This window comes from Macrobrachium rosenbergii, chromosome 28 (genome assembly GCF_040412425.1).
Source record: "Macrobrachium rosenbergii isolate ZJJX-2024 chromosome 28, ASM4041242v1, whole genome shotgun sequence".
Classification (NCBI taxonomy): Eukaryota; Metazoa; Arthropoda; class Malacostraca; order Decapoda; family Palaemonidae; genus Macrobrachium; species Macrobrachium rosenbergii.
The window spans coordinates 25,165,968-25,183,064 of record NC_089768.1 but is presented as its reverse complement, the minus strand read 5'-3'; the positions used below and the strand labels follow the sequence as shown (position 1 = coordinate 25,183,064).

The window sequence follows — 17,097 nt, the reverse complement described above, 5'->3', positions numbered from 1 at the left end:
ATATATATATATCTGTATATATATATATATTATATATATATATATATATATATATATATATATATATATATTATATATATATATATGTATATTAATTGTATGTTGTGTATGTGCCACAATAACTCTGAAACTCATTGAGCAATTTCAACCAAACTTGGTATTCATAGGACTTACTATTTAGAAATCAGCACTGTGGGTGTAAGCCGTCACTAGCACCAAAGGTCACTAGGGCGGAGGGTGGGAAGGGCCTCCCTGAAACGGGGCTGTTTATGCCCGTAGACTTAGTAACTTGACGAATCTATCATACCCAATTTCGGTATACATATGGCTTACTATCTGAAAAAGAGTACTGTGGGGGTAAGACATCTGTGGCGCTAAATGGGGTGGGGGTTGGGAAGGGGGTGACAGAGAGAGAGTGAGAGGGAGAGGAAGTGAGAGAGAGTAGAGGGTGTGTTAGGAAGAAGAAAGAGGGAAAGAGACAGGGAGAGAGAAGGAGAGAGTGTGAGAAAGAAAGAGTGAGAGGGAGTGAGAGAAAGAGTGAGAGGAAGTGAGAGAGTGAGAGAGCGTGTGAGAGAGAGAGAGGAGAGAGATAGTATAATGAGTATTAGGGAGGAGAGAGAGAGAGAGAGAGAGAGAGAGAGAGAGAGAGAGAGAGAGAGAGAGAGAGAGAGTGAAAGGGAGAGGAAGTGAGAGAGAGTAAAGGGGGTGTTTGGGAGAAGAGAGAGAGAGAGAGAGAGAGAGAGAGAGAGAGAGAGAGAGCTAATAGCGGGGTGTTAGGGAGAACAAAGAGGGAAAGAGACAGACCTGACAGTTCGTTCGGGTTGCCCCAGGAGGTCCCTCAGTGTGAGGCACCTCTGATGTCTGCCAGAGAATTGCTAATGCATCTTCCGGTATATTTTGCATCTTCCAATCTTGGATGGTCTGGGATGCAGCCTAGATATTTGTCGAGCTTTTTCTTAAACACATCTACGCTCACTCCTGATATGTTCCTCAGATGAGCTGGTAGCGCATTGAATAGACGCTGCATTATCGATGCTGGTGCGTAGTGGATTAGTGTCCTGTGTGCTTTCCTTAGTTTTTCTGGTATAGTTTTGGGCACTATTAATCTACCTCTGCTTACTCTTTCTGAAGGTTGGAGAGAGAAAGAGAAAGAGAGAGTGAGAGAAGGAAAGAGTGAGAGGGAGAGAGAGGGAGAGGGAGAGAGAGTGAGAGGGTGCAGAAGTGAGAGAGTAGAGGGGGTGTTAGGGAGGAGAAAGAGGGAAAAAGTGAGAGAGAGAGAGAGAGAGAGAGAGAGAGAGAGAGAGAGAGAGAGAGAGAAAGTTTATCGGTTATCATTCAAGAGTTATCCTGGGCAGCTAATGTGTATATATATATATATATATATATATATATATATATATATATATATATATTATATATATATATATATATATATATATATATATATATATATATATATATATATATATATATATATATATATATATATATATATATATATATATATATTACTAAAAACAATCGTTTATGAATTAATTCCCCTTTGGTGATATTCCCCAGGTAGAGCAGATCGTTACAAATTGCTGTGAATTGCTTTTAACGAGGAAAAATTCGGCTTGATGGAATATTCTTGGATTCTTCGAGAAACCTTCCTTTAACATTAGATATGGGATGGTTTTCTACTGTTTGTATGTACAAAACTTTTAGGTAATTATGTTTCTGCGCACCACCGTTATGCCCTACTCAAAAAAATATAATATATTTAGTAGAAATGATAAGTCTTTGTAACGGCTCTCCGGTGTCCAGCAACAACACAAAACCAAAACGCCCACCCGACGTTTCGCCCTTTGTACATAATTGAGCCCAGTGTTTCTAGCAGCCCAACTGCCCACTTACGCACACAGGTGTACCCTTTCGTTCTTTTCACCTGACCAACCGTCACATGACATCGGGATATGTCAGTGACCATTGCCAAGGTCTGCAGTGATGCTTATTTCGTAGACTCAGCGCTGAAGTAGCTTATGTTAAGATAAATTTTTAAATTCTGGCGCAGATTCCACCCCTAGTATATATGTAGTAATATGTAAGAAGTGTAATTTGTTTCGTGTAGGAAAAAGTGGCAGGAGTTTAGAAAATGTATCTCTGAAGATGTACATTTTTGTGAAGGAAACAATGCCATTACAACACATTGTTGCGATAATGACCCTATCATGGGGTTCGATTAATTTTTGACAATACTGAAAGACCACAAACTGTCGAAAGGGTTTTGATTAATTTAGTACCCACGGCCGTTGGCAGTAAACCCTGTTAACCTAGGCAGATTTAACAACGGACATATCATCATACAAAATAACTTTTACGACATTTTGACAGATGCCGAATCGAGAGAAAGATTTCCTGAAATGTCCCATTCAGCAACACTTCCTTCCATACCTCAGGCAATGCACCAGCCACCTTAGATGTTCCTTTAACGAGAAGCTTTTTCGCATAAGATGCTGCACATTTTTCTTCTTCTCTGAGGAAGAAAATAGGAGTTTCCGAAAAGCTTTAGAGTTTCTTGTCATTTTGAATATTTTCAGCACTAGTATTGTTTAAGATGTTGTATGTTGTTTATTTTTAATGTGATTGCTCATCATTCGTTGACTATTATCATTGCTGTTACTTAAAAGATGTGCCGATAGTGTCGACGAATTATGAATATCTGAATTACAAGTTATTGTCTTGAATTCAGTGCATAAAAACGCCACATTTCAAACAGCAAGTTACAAAAAAAAAAAAACCATAAATCGTCCACAACATCAGCAGGGGAATTTGTTGGCTACCATAGTTATGAGGTCCACATCAGGCATTTTAACTCCCTTCAACGCTTTACCACTCTTACAGGCCGCCTTTGGGCAAGGGCTCCTACTGGCACAAGGCCGGTTTAATAAAATCTATCCAATAAAAAAAAAAACAGATCTCCCAAACATGAAACGACTCGGCAGATGAGTGTAGAAATTGAACGATTCTTGAATGGGAATTTCCCAATGGAATCCTCGGGGTTCCTCTCTTAAGCATAGGTCCATAAATTAAGTCACCTCCTGACCCTTTAATACTAAATATTGAAGGCGCACCTTTAAGCTTATCTTTGGCTTATCAAGCTTTGGTTATCGAACTTTGATAATAAGTCCTCAAGTTCCGATAGCGCTCATTCTTTTACAAGCCTACTACAAACGTCGAGATTCTGCTACAGTATATGGACTCATTTTTTGATGATTATGTCATCTTTTATTTCCTTTCCTACTTGTTATCTGGGATAGTGATGAGATTCGATCTAATTTCAGAGTAAACCTTTCTATCCTTAATCTATTTCAATATTATTACAGAGGCACTTATCAGTTATAATTTCCTTGGGGTAACGTATTCCCTGAGGTATGGTGAATTCGACATTAAACGGTATTTGTGGCTTAATACTATATCTGTCTATCTATCAATCTATATATATATATATATATATATATATATATATATATATATATATATATATATATATATATATAAATGTATATATTAACTTTATCACATACACAATTGTGTGCATTGTGTGACCTCATTCAAACTGTGTGTTTTTGTTGTGTGTGTGTGTGTGTTTGTGTGTCCTTTTAGTAATATGTATATATATGTGTGTGTGTTCGTATGTGCTGCTGAGCACATTCCTGAATACAGTGTACATATCTGTAGGCGTTTCTACTTCTATACGAAATGGAAAAATACTTCGCACTGAAATCGATCCGAACAGAGTGCGTATTAGCATGGCTTAGTACACACATCACGGATGGAACGCATTTGTAAACGGAAACACAAAGGTAAATAGACCACAACATATCGACTCAAGTGTCAGAGACAACAGAGGGTCGCAAGTGTAAGAGTAAAGGTCATAAAAGCACCTTGTCATCGCAGTGACTCCTTCACTTGTTGATGCTGTTAGGACAGACAACTCGTCACTTGACCTTTCTTTCGTCTTTCTGACCTGTGACGTCACGATAATAAGAGATTTGCGTCAAGCGGTTCAGAGGTTAAATGAATATAGTGTTGCATAAGATGATATTGTTATGAAATATGAATAGATCAGATGTGCACCTGTTATTATTATTATCATTCGTGATGGCCATACAGTCCTATGGCCCCACCTGAAAAGCCATGAACATGTTTGGTAAAAAAAAATAATGAATAAAAAAAGACGATGTTGGTGTAATTAAGGTAAATAATTAATTTTTTTTAAAGCCAAGTAAATTGCCTTCCGGAAAGTAAGTAAACGAATGTACTGAAAGTTCGTTACGTGTGTTCATAAAATGTATAATTTCTTTATGATGGAGAGAATGATTCGTCACTTAAAATGAGGCAGGTTATAAATGTTAAGTAATGCAGAGTTATACGGATTTTTGTTTTTATTCAAGAGGCGTATGGTGAAAATATCTCATCCAGCAAATTGTTCCACCTAAGAGTTCTCAAGATTTTAGCACCAGTTATATTAATAGGCTTGAGCAAGCATGTAACTTCTTTCTTATTCCCCAAAGGGGGTATCAGTAGTCCGAAGGGTGCCATTTGCAAAATCGAAAAAACCTCCTAAAGAGTCTATTTAGTGTTGTGAAACTTCTTCAGGGACTCCGGCGTGACGTACAAGCATAACCTTGACGGTTTGATGACTTCTAAAGAATTTACTCCTATGAAGATTTTTTTCGTAGTAGGGGATGACCGTTGAGCCACATGGCTGAGTGGGGCACGGCCCATTTTGAAACGATAAGTAAATTGTGGAAAAACTGAGAAACTATCTTATACAAGGTTTCAAGGAACACAAGTGGTAGCGTGAAATTGTCCTAAATCCGGAAACTGTTCCTAACCTGCGCAGGTGATAAAAATCCTTAAACGGAAATAGACAGATTGTTCTGCCCTATAAAACCAGCTGATTGATTAATGAAGATCTCTTTTATATCATGCAATATCAGAGGTTATACCGCCGAGGAAAATAACAGGAATTGATTCATAACGAAAGGGGAAATAGTAAAAATGTAAATATTAACAGTACAATGAGAAGGCTATAGAATCAATAGCTTGATTTATTGTTTGAAACGTTTGCAAAAGTCATGAGTATCGACATTTAAATTATTATTCCCAGGGAAATACAAAACTGCTTATAGATCTGAAAAAAATCATAACGACCACGGAATGAGAAAGATTGATTCTTCAGAATTTCAGAGTGGCTGGTCAGTGCCACTCCATTTTTGAATCTACGCTTCTCTCTCTCTTTGCCGTAGCAGAATGGTGGTGAGATGAGTTGGTTAGGCGACGAAGACATTTCATTAAACAACAGTAAGACGCGTAAAATGCGCGTAAGAGGAGCGACCGTGAACGTTGTAGCAATAGGAGAATAATACCAGTCACCAGTAGAGTTTAATGTCAGTATATATCGTAGGCCTTTTGTTGCTCGTTCACGTAAATTTATGTACTGTTTGTGGCTTTGGTTCATTAGTGTATTTTTTGTGTGTGCACGCGTTTGTAGAACAATACCGAACGCACCAAAGTACGCAGCATGCTGTGCTTTAAGATCTAACATAGGAACTCCATCCAGCCACTCAAGGAACGAACTCCATCCAGAATCATAGGCTTTGAGATAACCTTGGACCAGCATCAAGGAACGTTACAAATCCGGTCGTCTGAACCGAAAGTAAACCTAACTGTCTATACTCTATGGCAGTGTTTCTCAACCCGTTTTTACCAACGGCACACCTGAGACCTCATAAGAATATCAAGGCACATTTGGCAAAATTTAAAAGGATACACATTCAGATACTACGAGATGGAACCACAGACTTAAAAAAAACAAAAACACGCATTATTATGAACTTACTTATTCCAGTATTCCTAAAGTATTTAGTCAATTGTACAGCCTAATAGTGTGAAAGACTTCTCCAGTATCTGGTGGAATATGCAATAAGCAGACCGGCATTTCTTCTTCAGTTGAGCGTAGTCTCTCTCACTTCATAGTTTTGATGTTATTTAGGGTTGAGAAGCCTTGTTCACATAGATAAAGAATTGTAACTTTTTAGCTAATGTGGGACATTCCTCTTGTATAGAAGTTCAAAATGCATCAATGGGTACTGTCGAATGTTTTATTCTCAGCCCTCGATCACTAGAAATGGTGGCCAGTTCTTCTTCTTCACAGTCCAATATTAGAAGGAACATTTAATTTCGCAATCAGACTTTTCTGTGCTCAGTGATGGAAATAATGGTCGATGTCGAGCGCTGTCAGATGGGTGACAACGATAGGGAAAGTAAACCAACTTATCTGTTGAAGTGAGAATATTTTCGTTTCTACCCTGCATGCTACTGTTTGTATTGTTTTAAATGAGTAAATATTTCCGTTAAATATTCCAGTTTAGACAGCCAAAATTCGTAACGAAGATATCCACAGAATTTTCCCTGCTTTTCTCGGTCAAAAAATGCTATTCACTCCTTGTGTAATTCGTGAACACGAATTAACACTTGACCTTCCGACAGCCATCGAACTTCGGCATGCATTAGTAATCTGCTATGCTGGGATATATAATTAACTATTTCAAGTACCTGGTGTAACACTTGTTTTAAATCTTCTTGCGATATTTTTGAAACGAGAACTTCTCTATGTAAAAAGCAATGGCTGTCAGTGCAAATGCCGACACAAGACTTCCAAGTTCAATTCATTTCTTTCAGGTAGCTGGTGATCACATCAGAAATATCTTGACCTCTAGTAGTTGCTGACAATCCTTTGCAACACAAAAACTGACTGATTATTTTACCGCCATCAACAAAACGAACAATGCAAGCGAGTTAAACTGTTGCTGATATCAGTGGACTCATCAACGGTTAATGCAACAATAGAATCCTTCAGCAGTATTTTGAGATAAATGGAAAATCCTCCTTTGTATTATATCATTTTATAATGGGATTTTGTTCATTTCTTTTTCAGCCTTTTCACCAAACATGAATTTAACTCTTTTTGCAAGCGGGCAGTATGACTGAGTCGAGTTAAAAAAGTCACAGGTAGGAAAGTCACAAAAAAAAGTCACAGGAAAAAGCCACATTAATCTTTCTTAGAGAATCTTGGGGTATTTTTCCAGAGTTTATTGCACACCAACGCACATCGGTTGAGAATCACTGAATGGTGTTCTCCGAAATGCCTCTCCGACCAGGCAACCTTAGGTTCGTGGCTTCCGTTTTGTTCATAAATTAGTTTTGAAAGGGTAAAGATGAGGTTTATTGAACGTCGTAGGAAAGCGAAATATATGATAAATTATATATATATATATATATATATATATATATATATATATATATATATATATATATATATATATATATGGTTGGAGAAAAGAAATGAATGATCTCACGCGTATTTATTTAATGAATTGAAACTTTACTCTGGTGACTGGTTTAATTATCGGAGAATGGACGATGGACGAGCAAGACCGACATGGAATTATTATATATGGTCTCTCGTCTTCTAGAAATAAAAAGCACACTTGTACCAGACAGCCAATATCACTGTACGAGAGGCTGCTGGTCACACTTCGCTTCGGCGCCATTATTCGTTCCTTGGGGCTTATACTCCCAGAGACACGTAAATCAATTATTCAAGATATGCAACCCGAGTTTACAAAGGTAAAAAGTAACTATGTTGCATACGCAGCATCCTGCATAGTATAATGGTATATAGTTTAGTATACAGTAGGTCTATGATCCGTTAAAGCAGGCTAGGCCCACAAACCTACGTTTCTGTAGCCAACCACGAGTAAAATTTTCAACTTTTTTGTACAAAAAAATTTGTAATTTATACAAGGAAAATTAAAATATTAATTGTGATAATTGTCTAAATATAAAAAATTATGACGACATGGAAAGAAGCCTTAGGACTGATAAGCCTTTACAGTTGATATCTGCTGCAGTGGTATAAATAATACAAGGGGGCACACACACACACACACACACAGAGAGAGAGAGAGAGAGAGAGAGAGAGAGAGGACGGTTGAGCTAAGAGAGTCTGGTTCTTCGGAATCTTCTTCCTTCCTTCCTCAAAGACGGAGAAACGATGAAGAACTTCCGTCTCACCGTCTCTCTGTCTCCGGACGGAAAGATAGCGGGCGACCCGAGGGACCCCGCTGTCTCCATACAGGATTTGTGTTTTCTGACAAGCATAAATACGTACAATATTCGTTACATGGCATATAAAAGGTAGATGTACTGTACATATCGGCGGAAAGGCCGTACAATGATGCATAAGATGAGGTACATAAAGAATCTGAAATAAAGACCGGTAGTATACATGACGTGATTAATATACATCTGAAGGGAGAAACACAAAAAGAAGAGGCGCGATATGTCGCCCTTACAAATTCATCTTCAATGAGTTTTTTGTGTGTTCTTTGTTCAGGCCTCTTGCGATTATTACAGATGTACAATATGTTATCGCTACGAAGTATAGGTGTGTATCTGACCTTTGTGCCCGAGCATTCATAATGAAACCATGTGCCACACATTTCACAGCAAGTTCCTTCATCATCAGCTTCTCCAGAGCAATGTCAGCAGGTTGCTGATTCTCTAGATTTGGGTTGACTCATCCTTCTCCAGTATTTTCTTTAAAGTTCCATTTTTACGTGCTGCTTCGATGTTTATGAGATAATGTTCGTATGATAGTTTGATCTTCCCTTTACATGATTTAATTTCTACAGTATTTATTTTCTCTTGTTCCTTCTTCTTCGTATTCACTTTGAACATCGCGCAAGTCAGGCAGGCCTTTTAGAATTAATAAAGGGTGCGTGAAGGATATGGACTATGCAAAATAAGTCAACACTGGTCTTAAAGAATTCAAGGAAATAGAAGAAACTTGGTACGATGACTCCGAACACTAGATCTAAATGGCAAGAAACGAATAAAGGGGAAACACTAAATGTTTATGTCGTGAAGAAATTATTGAAAGCTCAGAGCATTTAATTTGTTATTGCCTGAAAGGCAACACTAGTAGAAAAAAATTAAAATCGTGCAGTAGCCGTATCAGAAAGGTAGAGAATATTTAGTCGTTAACGCCTTACTATTCACAGATATATCTAGAGAGGAGACTGAAAACGGAAAAGATTTTATAAAAAGAACTATGAAACCGAAGATAACTAGAAGCAAAAACGGAAAATATTTTATAAAAGAACTATGAAACCGAAGATAACTAGAAGCAAAAAAAGAGACGTAGTAAGGGAGCCGTTTCAAGGGCAATTCACATTACATTACTAACACCACCACCGCACTTCGTCGCGCAATGTGCTTTTGTTATACACTTACGTTTAGTTTATTAAATAACGGTTGTTGATGGTAAGTGGTCATATATGGTATATAGGGATATCTTAAACAGTTTGTAAAGTAAACGCCCTTTAATTCTATAATGCTTTACTATTGTAAAACTCGAATTTTTTAATTTGCACTTGCTTGATCATGATCATTCCATCCGCTAACCCCTCTATGTTTCCCGAAAGTTAGTTTGAGGATTTACATGGCATATATTAAACAGTTTGTAAAGTAAACGTCCTTTAATTCTATAATGCTTTATGACTGTAAAATTGGTCATTTGAAATTGACTTTGATTTTCTTTGCAATTGCATGATCATTCCACCCGCCAAACCCGCCTTGGTTTACCGAAAATTAATTTGAGGACCCCAGTTGGAAACGCGTTTGGGAAGTCCGTTAAAGTTAAGTATATATACCTTAGTTTAACCAGACCACTGAGCTGATTAACAGCTCTCCTAGGGCTTGCCCGAAGGATTAGACTTATTTTACGGGGGTAAGAACCAACTGGTTACCTAGGACGCTTATTGTGGAATCCGAACCACATTATACCGAAAAATGAATTTCTATCACCAGAAATAAATTCCTCTAATTCTTCATTGGCCGGCTGGAGACTCTAATGCGGGCTCAGCAGAGTGCTAGTCGAGAAGTATACCGACCCGTCCAACGAGGAACTAGTCTGTTAAAGTAACAAAGACCGTAGAGGCTACTATAACCTACACTTGAATACTTTTTTTAAGATATCTTACAGATAACAGCAATTGCACATGATTCCTAACCTAAGGTAAAATGTACTTTTCACTTATCATTCAGTTTAAAAGTGTATCACATCAAAAATGGTGGCAGAGCAGACGCAGAGTAGGGTGACAGGTAGGCGTGAGGAATCCTAACCTTTTCTAACCAGACCTTACCTTCACAACCTTAGTTAGGGTGCTGTGCCCTGACCTGTCTGGGGGGGGCCTTTCTTCCCCTGGACATCACCAGACCTCCCCCTCAAGCTCCCTCCTTTGCATACCACCCTCGGTAGCATTGCAGAAGGCAACCATAATGCTGTAGTTGATAAGTACAGAAGTCTGGGAAGTTGAATTCCAATAAGGTTAGGTATTACTGTACCCTGCTGCAGTCCAATTTGATTATTAGAAAAGTGTTATTAGTGACTTACCCAAGCTTTGCCAACAGAATGATCGTTGGTTTTGTCTGACTTGTAAAAGCCACATCAAACTATTAGAAGATGCATAAAGCACAAAAATTCATCAACAGAAACTTTTGTTGTTTGGAGAAGTCAGCAGAAATGGGAGGGTGGTTAAACTTGGAAAGAGTATACTAGAAGACATGACATAATCTGTGTTACACGTGCACTTGTGCTGTGAACTTGCTGCCACATGTCAGTAGGTAGAACATCAGAGTTGAAATAATTTGCCCCCTTCCCAGTTTCTCAGTTGTTGATCATTTAGGTTGGAAGAAAACTGTATTTGTACAGTACTGTACTAGCTTATTTGTGGTAATTTTATGGTAGGTCTAATCAGTTGCATTAACAGTCAGAATTTTACATTATGTATACTGTAGACCTGCCTATGGTTAGCTTAGCCTAATGCTTTAATCTCCACTAAAACCAATAATTGGTCTAGGCCTACATTTACAGTAATAGCATATGTTAACTTGACCTAACAAAGAGGAATTGGTGGGGAATAGTTATTACAGTCGACCCCCGGTATTTGCGGGGGATGAGTACCACTGCCCCCCTGCGAATAGCTAAAATCTGCGAATACTTAACATCCCTCTTAAAACGCTTATGACTGCCTATTTTGATAGTTCAAAACACCAAAAAAACCCTCTAAAAATGCTTATACCTGAATGTTTTAATAGTTTTATCACAAAAAGTGCATTTCGTCACGAAAATTATATGAAAGTACAGTAATTTATGAATATTTTTTATGAAAAATATCGCGATTAGGCAAATTTTCCACAAATAATGTATATATATGTTCCACAGTGAAATCCGCAAATAGGTGAACCGCGATTCCGGAACTTGCAAATGGGCAGGGGTCCACTGTAATTGTTTAGATGAAATGCTTACAATACTTCTAACTCGGTAAGATTCTGCAGATTACCAAATTCATCTGGCAGACAGTATGACCACTTATTTTTTTTTTTTAACTTGTCACCTTTTATAAGTTTGTTTTTCATGTTATATAGTAATACTGGTTTTGGTGTTATTTTTTAAGCTTAGTATTTGTCCCTAGTTGTAGTATGCTAAAAACTGGTTATCAAGTGGTGATCAACAAAATAAAGAAAAAGTCAAATTGATAAATTTGAAATTAGCTGAAAAAAACAGGTTTCCTGATACCCAGTGGTCCCCCTTTAGAGTTAGACAGAGATTGATTGCAATGGGTTAACTAAGTATTTGCAGTAAAAAAGTCAAATTCATCAAAACCACAACATTTTCATAAAACAGCAAATTTTTTATTTTTACTGTAGTATAAAATTAAAAGTTTCATGCTCTACAGAGCTCCTCCCTTTCAGGTTAGGCACTGCATTGTTGGTTACTTTGAGGTAAGGCTAGGATATATCATAATTTGGATGCAGATTTATCTAGGGTACAATGTCTTGTCCATGAGAGAGGGGGCTGTTGTTCACGTTTAATCTACCGTTAACTTATAGAACATAACACAATGGACAACCAGCTAAGTTCTTTAATAAGCTTAGTTTACATTTAGTTGGCTATGCAGTTTCAAACTTCAAGATAATTTGCTTCCTACCTCACTAGAGGGCTTTGCTATCCTAGGCCACATACTAACAGTATGACAAATTTTATTGTTAGACACAAACCATATACTGCATGACTGCTTATCTTATTACTGTATCTGATAGTTATAGGGAAACTCATTTAGAACTCAGGCATTTTTGGGTGAGGGAAAAAAAAAATTAATGAATAGTGCCAAATTTAATGGTGAAATAGGCTCAGAACACAAGAGTAACAGTTGAACAAATCTTTTGTTTGTATATAATCACTTGAAGCATAAGGAGAAAAAACGCAAGATACAGTACTCAGTAGACAGTCTAGTTATGATTTTTTGAGGGATAGGCAGAGTTTTAACCTAATCTAGTGTAATGTGGCCTACATAGCTGGGTCTTCAATTTAACCCATTAACCTACTGCACTTTATACTTATTTTTTACCCTCAGATTATAGGGATGGTCTTTTGTCCTTGGAAAGTTTGAGTGATACACTGTGCAGTTCTTAAGGTGTGTCTGATACATTATACCTTGGCCATTTTCATTAATTGTGGTTTCCAAAAATTCTCAGTCCATGGTACTGTACTGCCAAAGTTTGCAAGGTAATTTTCACATGTTTATTAGAAACAATAAGACTAAGTTATTTGTGGCCAACAAAGTTTGTATCATGAGTGTAGAAGATGGCAAGAAGATTTTTAAAGAAATAATAAAACTTTGTTGTTCTTCGTCTTCTTCTTCGTCTTCCCTGTTCCTGTCAAGCAGTGGTGAATTAGAGACTTTGTCTCGTCCCCCAGTAGGAAGCATCTCAGGCTTATCGTTTCTTCGTCTGCCTTGAAACACGGAGGTGCTTATCCCCTTCATGACATCTGTGTTTCTGATTTCAAGGATTTATGCAAATTGAAGAAGTCTGTGGTTGTTCCTCCCTCTGCCAAAGTTCATAGGAAGGACCACGGCCGTGCTTCCCCCTTGCCTGACGCCCGTGTTTCTGATATCAAGGATTTATGCAATTTGTCTCAATTGCTGGATGCAGATGTAACTCGATTGGCTCCCTGAGTTTCCCTAGACCAGATTCAGGCAAAAGATCCTTCCTTCACCTCTCAGGAAGCTGCCTCTTTGGAGTCATCTGCCTCTTCTGCCTTCAAAGATGTTTCTTGGTTAGACTTGTGGTCAACAGCAGTAGCTAAGATTTCGTCCTCTGCTCATGGTGATTCTGAAGATAATGATTCTTACCTTAGGCTTTTGCAGTCGTGCAGTAAAGCCATTTTGTATTGGGCTCATTTGACTGCGACTGTTTGGGTGTATATTTTGCTCAAGAGAAGGGATGCCGCACTAGCCAAGGTATCAAGATTCATTAGTTTGGATTCTGTGTTAGCTTGAGAAATGGTTAAATCCTCAACACTTCTTCTCTTTTTCCTAAGGATCAGTTGGACCAGGCCATAGACAGATGGTTAGCTGATAATAATGATCAGCTGGTTCATCAAGCTGTCTCCAAGTCTGCTAATCCTCCTTGACCTGGCACCTCGAAACTCAGGTCCTCGGCTCTGCCCAAGAAGACTGCAGTTGCCTCTTCATCCAGCAGGTCTGGACAGGTTCCTGCTGCAGCAACCAGCAAGAGCTCCCAGCAGTGTCCCTTTCAGTTCCGTTCCTCTAAGCCAGCAAGAGGCTCTAGAGATAAGGAGAGAGGTTCCAAGCAATAGAGTAGGTGCCCCTCCCCTCAAGTCGTCACTGGTGGGGGGATGCCTAGCGAGCCATTGAGCTACGTGGGGGGCTTTCGGGGCAGAAGAATGTGTAGCAGACGTCCTCCGGGTAGGGAATCTACTACCTTGCAACTTTCCTCCTCCTCTTTCCGTTCAGCCTCTTCTTCATCTGACGTAAGCTCTTGGCTCGTTGAAACGTCAAGCTCTCCAAGCCAAAGTGGCGAAGATGATGGAGAAAGGAGCAGTGGAAATGGTAGAGCATCCTTCTCCAGAATTTTACAGTCAGGTCTTTCTCCTTCCCAAGGTGACAGGCGATTGGTGGCCAGTGACAGACCTGTTAACCCTGAACCCCTACATCAAGAAGACCCAACTCAGGATGGAGGCTCCTCGAATGGTGTTAGCAGCCATCATGGAGAACAACTTTCTGCTTTCAATAGACCTGAAGGATGCGTACAGTACTTCCAGATTCCGATTCATCCTTCCTCCAGGAAGAGTCTCAGCTTCAGCCTGGGGGAGTCAGTTTTTGAGTTCAAAGTCTTGTGCTTCAGCCTCTCAAGTTTTCACAAGCGTATTCACCCTGGTTTTGTCATGTGGCCCCACGCGGAATGGTTCCCCGATCTCCTAACCCTGCTGTCAGAACTTTCTGTGTCAACCCCACTTCCAGAGATTCCACCACTCGGTAGAGTACCTATCTCTTCATGGGTGGAGACTATCCAGTATCTCCTCTGAACGAGAGTCTTTTCTCGCAGAGCAGCATTGGAGATGTCTGGCTATCTCAGATCTTCTGTAGCTGTGTACCAAGGCAAGTGGGCTGTTTACTGTGGTTGGTGTCGTCGATGGGGTCTCTCTCCTGTCAGAGCTTCTGTTCAGCAAGTAGCAGATTTCCTCGTTTTTCTCTCCGGAGAAAAACGACTTTCTGTCTTCCATCAATGGCTACAGAGCTGCCTTGAGTGCAGTTTTAGGAATGAAGGATTTTCATCTTTCTTCTTCGTGGGAGATCTCAATACTTCTCAAGAGCTTTAAGCAGTCTTGTCCTCCAAAAGAGCTTAGATCACCCAGTTGGGACCTGACTTTGTACTGGGCAGCCTCACCTGTGCCCTGTTTGAGCCTCTGCGTCGTGCACCAGATAGGAACCTGACTCTCAAGACGGTTTTCCTGCTGGCTCTTGCCTCCTCAGAGTGAGTTGGTGAACTTCATGGCCTTTGAATTTGTCCCAGAATTCATGGCTAAGACCCAAACCCCTCTTGTCATGATGACAGAGTTGATTCCTTCTCAATTCTGCCTTTTAATGGCTTTGTTGATAGTGATCTGGATGAATTGCTCCTTTGCCCTGTCAGAGCACTATGCTGCTACCTGAAAAGGACTCTCCATCTGCAACCGGAGTGCTGAAGACTTTTCCTTAGCACTGGCCGGAACAAGAAAGAAGTGTCCAAGAATACGATCTCCTTTTCGCTGTGTGAGACTATCAGACAAGCCTATGGTGCGACTTCATGCTCTGATCCTAAATCAGTGCAGGCAAGAGCACATGATGTTAGGGGGCTAGGCACTTCTTTGGCTTTTAAAAAGAACTTGTCTGTTCAAAGGATTTTGAAGGCTGGCACATGGCGTCGTCAAACCACCTTCACTTCCTCCTATCTGCGGGATGATGCCCACAGGTCCTTGGACACTTTTTCCTTGGGTCTAGTGGTGGCTGCTCAATAGGTTGTTTAACTCATCCAGTGTGCTTTGTAACTTACCTAAGATGATGGTGTGAAAGTGAGAATGAATGGGATGGCTGGTCGCTTTCAGTTTCCTTTCTTTTCTTCTTTATCCGGTGGGCGAAGAAATCATTTCATCATGTGCTGGATTGGGTCTGATACAGGTAAGACAGCATCCTGTTTGTCAAGTTTTGCTTATTCCTACACGAATATAAAACTTGGCAAAAGCAAGTTGCTCCGCTCTCTAGCATGGGGAGAGACGATTGATAGCAAACTATTGGTGGCCATGAAGGTTTGTTATCTATAGATATAGCTCTTAAACTTCCTCCTACATTGTCTCATCACATTGTACAGATTCCCAGTCCTACATTATCTCATCACTTTGTACAGATTCCCAGTCCTACATTGTCTCATCACATTGTATGGATTCCCAGAAGTCTGCCTGATAAATAACCACTTATATATTATGTCAGAGGCTCTGGTTCCCTTCCATAATCTTCTATAGGCCAGGAAGAGTTACCAGGTGTGCTGAACTTCCGGTCAGTTCCAGATTTTCTTTCCTCCCTCCAAAAGGGAGTCTATCCATAAGTTAAGACCCAGGTTTGCTTCGCATATGAACAAAGAAAAAATTTATTAATTAATATGTATTTTTCTTAGCTAACAAACCTGTGGTCTTAACTTATATGGGCCACCTCTAGCCACCCCTCAATCGAGTTTCCTGGGATGGAAGAAACTGAGGCGTCATTTCCTTCGCTACATGCGCAAAGGAAATTGACGTTTGCCATCCAGGCCTATCGGCAAACCTTGTTACCACCAATTCTTTGTTTGTTATTTTTACTGGTATCCAGCTGGTGCTAGGAGAATTATCCATAAATTAAGACCGCAGGTTGTTAGCTATGAAAAATACAAATTGATTAATAAATTTGTCATTTTCTTCTACTTTTAATTATGCTATCCTAGGCTGTGGTTTTTCACCCAAGGTTAACATATTTTAGGGGCAGCGTATCCTACCTTAGGTTAGGTTATGAAACCATTAATCTTGTTTCTCCCTAATACTTACTGTGTCCTACCCAGGAGGCTATGTAGCTCCCAGACCACCCCCGAAATGTGATGTACAGCAGCTTATAAACTGATTCCCCCAGACATCATAAGCTAATTTAATTTACCAGTACTGTAGCTTTTAATTTTGTTTAATTCCAAGTACAGCACTACTTATACCATCCCCGCTGATAGGTAGAGTAAGATTCTGTTTCACCCTGATCTAGCTTGCAGATACCATTACGTTCATGATGGAGGCCTTTTTTCCAGCTTTGTATAGGGTACACCTAAAGTTTCCTTCACTATGGTGCACTATTTTTCACATGCACATTTTTTTTTTTTTTTTTGTAAAAGTGCAGCCAAAATTTCCAGAACTGTAATTTTTCCTGAGTGCCTGCTGATGTTTTAAATGAAGGCCTACCTCTTGACCTTGTACACATCAGTATATGAGATATAAATAGTTAATAAAAATGAATTATGGGGTTTCACTCTTTTCATGAACACTTAGGATACTTTCACGTTGTAAATACCTTTGACACTACAGTATACTTCTAGGCAACTTATATTATGAGTGGTTTATTATTT

General features: G+C 39.3%; 1 protein-coding gene across 3 annotated transcripts in view; it reads left to right on the top strand.

Annotated features, from left to right (window-relative positions):
• Nucleotides 1-17,097, top strand: part of LOC136854130 (nucleolar MIF4G domain-containing protein 1 homolog) — an 81,343-nt gene that overhangs the window by 49,319 nt on the left and 14,927 nt on the right. Inside the window, exon 1 of one of the 3 annotated variants that reach the window (XM_067130342.1) lies at nucleotides 9,238-9,375. The exons of 1 other annotated variant lie outside the window; for it this stretch is intronic. The gene's annotated coding sequence lies outside the window, so the exon portion shown is untranslated. Of the gene's footprint in view, nucleotides 1-9,237; nucleotides 9,376-11,338; nucleotides 11,438-17,097 lie in introns of those variants that run through there. One more of the 3 variants, XM_067130343.1, reaches the window with a different exon arrangement.